Source organism: Anarrhichthys ocellatus, unplaced genomic scaffold (genome assembly GCF_004355925.1).
Source record: "Anarrhichthys ocellatus isolate YVR2014 unplaced genomic scaffold, GSC_Weel_1.0 scaffold3266, whole genome shotgun sequence".
In the NCBI taxonomy this organism is placed as follows: domain Eukaryota; kingdom Metazoa; phylum Chordata; class Actinopteri; order Perciformes; family Anarhichadidae; genus Anarrhichthys; species Anarrhichthys ocellatus.
Genome location: NW_022283240.1, coordinates 1 through 5,964, shown reverse-complemented (window position 1 = coordinate 5,964; position 5,964 = coordinate 1). Strand labels below are relative to the sequence as shown.

At 40.9% G+C, this 5,964-nt stretch overlaps 1 long non-coding RNA gene and 6 other non-coding genes across 13 annotated transcripts; all 7 read left to right on the top strand.

Moving 5' to 3' along the window:
- Positions 1-6: 6 nt before the first annotated feature.
- LOC116378850 (uncharacterized) lies at positions 7-5,958 on the top strand. 7 transcript variants are annotated; one of them, XR_004212344.1, is made up of 16 exons: positions 7-501; positions 751-783; positions 979-1,028; positions 1,213-1,255; positions 1,436-1,486; positions 1,740-1,778; positions 2,003-2,045; positions 2,341-2,383; positions 2,564-2,618; positions 3,006-3,051; positions 3,376-3,428; positions 3,777-3,822; positions 4,553-4,612; positions 4,803-4,865; positions 5,593-5,631; positions 5,806-5,958. It is a non-coding gene; the product is annotated as an uncharacterized LOC116378850 (long non-coding RNA). The 7 variants fall into 7 exon arrangements; XR_004212348.1 differs by having other exon boundaries at positions 1,436-1,778; positions 3,010-3,051; XR_004212343.1 differs by having other exon boundaries at positions 1,436-1,778.
- Positions 1,834-1,897, top strand: LOC116378851 (small nucleolar RNA SNORD29). The gene has a single exon (XR_004212350.1). It is a non-coding gene; the product is annotated as a small nucleolar RNA SNORD29 (small nucleolar RNA).
- Positions 2,102-2,171, top strand: LOC116378853 (small nucleolar RNA SNORD30). Its single transcript, XR_004212352.1, has one exon. It is a non-coding gene; the product is annotated as a small nucleolar RNA SNORD30 (small nucleolar RNA).
- Positions 2,700-2,826, top strand: LOC116378852 (small nucleolar RNA SNORD22). The gene has a single exon (XR_004212351.1). It is a non-coding gene; the product is annotated as a small nucleolar RNA SNORD22 (small nucleolar RNA).
- Positions 3,635-3,709, top strand: LOC116378855 (small nucleolar RNA SNORD31). Its single transcript, XR_004212354.1, has one exon. It is a non-coding gene; the product is annotated as a small nucleolar RNA SNORD31 (small nucleolar RNA).
- On the top strand, positions 4,661-4,735 carry LOC116378854 (small nucleolar RNA SNORD31). Its single transcript, XR_004212353.1, has one exon. It is a non-coding gene; the product is annotated as a small nucleolar RNA SNORD31 (small nucleolar RNA).
- LOC116378856 (small nucleolar RNA SNORD31) lies at positions 5,666-5,739 on the top strand. The gene has a single exon (XR_004212355.1). It is a non-coding gene; the product is annotated as a small nucleolar RNA SNORD31 (small nucleolar RNA).
- Positions 5,959-5,964: the final 6 nt, after the last annotated feature.

Below are 5,964 nucleotides of genomic sequence, written 5' to 3'. Positions count from 1 at the left end.
GACCACGTTTTGTTTAAGCTGGCAGCTTCTGTGCAGCGTTTCAGTGACTCACCGACCAGAGTTCATCACAATCCTTAACCATCCGGCACTAAAACGCATTATTTTGAACTTATTAGTTCACTGAACATGAACGACAAAGTGTCTTCTAGATGTTGCACGGAGTATTTAGTGTGTAACACAAGTTAAACACGTTCTTGTTGAACTCTTCCAGCAATGGCCGCTGCACGTTTGGTGCGGCTGCCAGCAGTGTCTCTCAATGATGATAATTACACAGACCTGTACTGAATGACTGTGACTGCATTGAATTATTCTGATGTGAGACACTGGTTATATGTAAATGTATTTATTTTTATTGACTCGTGCCATCCTGAACTCTGCTCGTGGAGGGTCACGTGTTACCCGGCCACATGAAGTTAGCCTGCTAGCTAACGCTTCATGCTAAAGCAATGCTTTCTGTTTTACAGATGGAGACGAAACATCCAGAAACTGCTTGCTGCCAAGGTAATTTATCTACACCACGTGGCTCGTTGGGACATGCTGTAGCATCACATGCGTATTATATTGATGCTTTTGGGTTAACTCGACATAACCCTGAGGCCTTAATGCTACAATGATGTTCAAATTGAACTTTCTCACTGAAACTCTTTTGAGGAAACTTCACACCAAATTCTGAGTAGCATTAAACATATCTTATATGTGAGATGCTTGAAGTCGTCCTAAAACTCATGACATTGGTTTTTTCCCCTCCAGGTGTGAGGAGACTGTGGCTGAACTCTACATGAGGTAATTTAAAGATCAGTTCTTCAGATCAGAACCTGTTGACTCTGGCTGTCCAGTGATGAATCCATGAATTTTCTACCTGAATCAGCATTTGAAGAAGAAACTTCTTTACCAGATTCTGAGAAGCATAAAAATCACATTTTGTTAAATGGTAATATTAAAGAGGTCCACGTCTAAATCTGAGCTCTCCTCCTCCAGATGTTCACGGCCGATCACAGTTGAGGATCAAGAATGAAGGACGTCTGCAGGTGAGCGCGACTGAAGCTAGAAGGAACTGTCAGATTCCACAAGGGCCATAAATGATGATGTTTTTAATAGACAAGCATATGGCTGATTTTTGTGATGCGAGGTTATTAACCTGATGAGCCCTTGAGAATACTGAAGCTCAGATTTACCCCTCACTTTATGGCTAACCCTGATGTTTCTTTTCAGGTTCTGCACGGTCGACTCACTAACCTCTGCAAAGTGCACAATGGTGAGAAAAGCATGGAGTTATTTGAGTTTATTCAGTGGCGGTGTGTAAACATGATGAGTACAGAAGACAAGCATATACCTGATTAAAATGAAGCCAGCCTTCTATCTGATTACCCCTTGTAGAATAAATATAGTTTAAATTCCTCTGCATGTGATTTACACCATGTTGTTTCTCTGGTAGGTGTGTCTGTTACCAGATGCTTGAAGAAGGATGTCACCTACAAGTCATCATGTAAGTCTGAGTGTTTGTTTCAAGTTGGATGAAATGCCTCCTGCAGAGAATCTGAAGTGTTAGTTTTGTAACACTGTATTGATTACAGCATGTTAAGTTGTTTGACAGGATGAAATGGGATAACACCCATCAAACCACTGGACGACTAATGTCACATGGCAGTTTGTCACCAAAGCACTGATCAAACATTTGAACCTTAATGTGACACAAAGTTATTGTTGGACTCTACTGAAGTGCTTTTTTTCTCTTGCAGAGCTGTGAAAGGATTCATAAAGAGGATTCAACTATCACGGTAACTATTTTCCGCCCCAACACATTATAATAATGTACATGTCGTCATAATGCAGTTTCAATGATGATGAACTTAGCTCACTTTGAACCAATGTGAAACGACACGAACTTCTGAGCAACTGCATTATTTTAGATTTCAATGCCGGTTTACCTTCTGGATTGTATTTAACTTATGATGCAGCAACGATCCTATTCTAAACTTTTAATTTTCATCTCTTGCAACAGATGATTCATTCACTACTTCAACACGATTGTGGTCTAGTTGAAGGTAAGATATAAACATTTAGAGGATTGGTACCTGTAGCCTTTATTCCCAGACCTGCTGAAAATGATGAGATATATATGGAATCTCGTTCGTCTGAACTAATGTTGAGAAATATCATATCTGACATCAGCGAAGGTCATTTTAAGTTGTAATACGAGTAACAATCCTATTCTAAACTTGTTGCACATCTGTATCAGTCGCGTGATCTGTTCATTCAGATTTGTTTGAAAGTCAATGTAGACTTGAACATTGTGCTGTTTCCTTTGCATGTGCAGTAAATTTGTTCTCTTGCCAACAGATGATTCATTCACTACTTCAACACGATGGTGGTGAAGTTGAGGGTAAGATATAAACATTTAGAGGGTTGGTACCTGTAGCCTTGATTCCCAAACCTGCTGAAAGTGATGATAAATTTGGAATGTGGTTCGTCTGAACTAAAATTGAGAATATCTGACATCAGCGAAGGTAAACAGTGAGTAGTGTTTGTTTGTGTCCTCAGATCTGACTGTAGTCTGTTGCAGGTGTCTGGCTTTGGAAGATGCTGACATCTTCTCCACAGCAAAGGTGTTCATCCAGGTGAGTGAGCTCTTTAAATGTTAACTAGGTGATTGACACCCAGTCTGAAGTTTATAGTCTGATTTACAACTAGAAATGTTTCCTTCGTGATGACATCCGCACACGTCTTACGCCTTGGTTCAACGCCAGAACCTGAAAAGGTGGACCCACTGGTGTTACCTTGGCAATAAGGGGAAGACACGTTGGGGTTACCAACAGTCTGAATGGAAACTAAACATGGATTTGACTAAATAATGAAATTGTGACTCTGCCTGCCAGGCAGATGTGGGTGATAATGGAGGTTTAGAACATGATGTAGTGTCAGACCAGTGCTTTGAATAGAAAAATCTAAATGTCGTCTCTTTAGCTGCTGAAGTCAAAGTGTCCTAACGAGTTCCTTGTCTTCAGCCAGTAGGACGAGCTGCCTGAAAAGCTGTGGATGAAAATGGACACGGTATGTTTGAATCTCAACCGCCACAGTGACACTATTGTAGAGTGAGATGATTAATCCTATGCAGTCAACAGTCCCCATGCTCCAGGTACCAGACTATCCATGCATGAAACAATCAACCCTGTTGGTCCGATCAGACACTGAGAACCCTGAAACAAGCGATCAGGTGTAAAGTGATCTCCGGCTCCCTGAAGGGTTCTGATGGTGTGGGTTGTTTGTTACCTGGATAATGACTGATAACACTTGCTGATCACATTCTTAACACTAGTTCTGTGCATCAACAGACGTGTAAACTTAATAACTTTTCTTCTTATTCTTTGTTCTTAGAAGTCAACCTCTATGCTGAACGGAGTATGACGTCATCTGGATTGCCCAGACTTGTAAGTTGTAGATGTCTGTCTGTGATTCTTAAAGGAACAGTGTGTAGGTTTTAGGAGAAGTTGTCAGAAATTGAATGTAATCAGCGGGGGAGGGGGGGAATGTGTTAAAAGTATTTCTTTCACCTCAAACCTGTCATGGCACTCTGCCGTTGGGAGGAGTTGCAGTTGGATACGATCGTGCCACTAAATCTTACACACTGCTCCTTCAGTAGAAGTGATGAGTTTGTTATTACCGCCCCAGTCTGATAATTCATGACTGATTGGTACCCCTCTGATCACACTAGAGCTAATAATGTAGTCGTTCACATTAATCAAACTGGATGGACTAACCCGTTTCAATGGTTACAGGTTTGGTGTCGACCTCTTCGGTGTGGTGAACAGCGGACCGTTGCAGGTAAATGACAGAGTCTAGTAATGTTTCTGGGATTGTAGGTGTGATGTGGACATACCCTCCAGTCAAGAGTGTCCCACCAGGTGCCTCTTTCTCCTCCAGTCAGCCTCCTCTCCTGTTGACCCTGTACGGCACTGAGAACCCCGACTCCCTCCTTCAGGTCAAGGGATATATTAAAGATGTATATAATAAATGTGTTTATAGCTAGATGAATACATGTATAGCAATATTATTCTATATACATTAGTGGTTAGTTTAGAATGTAGATGGATATGTGTCGGGTGTAAAGTGACCTGTAGGAGTTCTGATGGAGAGGGCGCTGACTGTGACGGCATGACTGAGAACCAACCTGTGATTACATCCCATAAGTTAAATCCTACCTTGTATTCTAATTTAACATTGTACTGGAAACTTGTACTGAAGCATGGTGTCCTGGCAAAGAAAGGCAGCATTAACAGTTTCAGACAAACGGGATGGAAACATTGTACAATGTACAAAAGATTTGACAACACAGAATTGACTTTATGTAATGGTAGTATAACACACTTAAGACTACTGCATTGAGGTGATAAATTAATGAAATGGTGGCAGAGGATCACATTCTTTGCAGCATGTTGTGGATTCATAAGGACGCATTTTATAATAAATCTAATTGTAAAGGTTGAAAGTGGACACATAGGAGTGTGACAAGTGTGGCCCATAATCATTATTTATATATAACTATTTATTTTAGGTCATGCAGTGTGAAGTTATCACATGGTCTCGATCGTGTGCTCCCTGTCCGCTCATGTTGGTGAGTATTCAACGTTCAGAAATGTTTATATTACTTGCTCGTTAATTAAAGTAGAAGTGATGAGTTTGTTATTACCGCCCCAGTCTGATAATTCATGACTGATTGGTACCCCTCTGATCACACTAGAACTAATAATGTAGTCGTTCACATTAATCAAACTGGAATGACTAAGGCTCGTCTCTTGTTGCAGGTTTGGTGATGCTGTCCAACTCTTCAGTTTGGGGAACAGCAGAGATGCTTTAAACTGCTGCAGGTAAATGAGAACATATAGTAATGTTTCTGGGATTGGGGATATGATGACTACAGGTCCGTCAGTCAAGGGCTAAGCAGCCCCTTACTCCTCCAGTGGGCTGCCCCTCCTGTTGACCCTGTATGGCACTGAGGACCCTGACCTCCCTCAGGTGTAAAGTGACCTGCTGGAGTTCTGATGGAGTGGGAGTGCATGACTGAGAATTTCTCTGATTGCATCCCAGAAGCTAAATCCTACAGTTACACAGCTTGCAATTTGTATACCAGTCAAAAGCATGTGACCATAATGTGGTTAATACGGTTTAAATTGTACAATCTGGTATTTTATGTTTCAACAATGGTGAAGACAAAGAGGACAGGTGACTAAACAACGGTTTAAATTAGAAAATTCTCCAAAGAGGCAAACTATTATTGGCTATGATGGTTAAAAACATTATCTGATGGTAAAATGCAGCCAGAAGAGACAACTGTCTCTACAGCATGTGGATTCACAAGGAATCCAGATTTTGTAAATTGTAGATCTACTTTCCAAAGATGTTGTGAGCACTAGAACGACTTTGTCTGAAACAAGTTTCAAAATGATTCACGTCAGTTCTTTAATGAAATGTTTTTAAATATTACCGCCGAATCTGAGACGTTGTGACTGATTGGTATCCACTCTGCTTACAGACTAGGATCTTTTGTCTTGTGTTGGTGCACATTTTGATGTCTTGTGTTTGTGATCTTGTCAGTCCTGCTGGGTCTGCTGCTGACTGCTTCTGGAGTTTATGGTAAGAATTGACAACTTAAGCTTCAATATTTTCATCTAGAAGTGATGAGTTTCTTTTTACCGCCCCAGTCTGAAAATTCATGACTGATTGGTACCTCTCTGATCAACATGTTGACTTTAATGTTATGGTGTAAGTTTATGCCGCTTGTTTCTAAAATGATGTCCGTCTTTACAGACTCCGGCCAGACCGTGGACTCATCAGTCGTCTCATGCTGCAGGAAGTTTCCCAAAAGCTCCAGGAATACTTCAGAAGACATGTTTACATATTCATAAGTACCAATGATAACCTGTAGTTTGAACAGGACAGTTGTGTGCCTTGAATGATGCATTATTT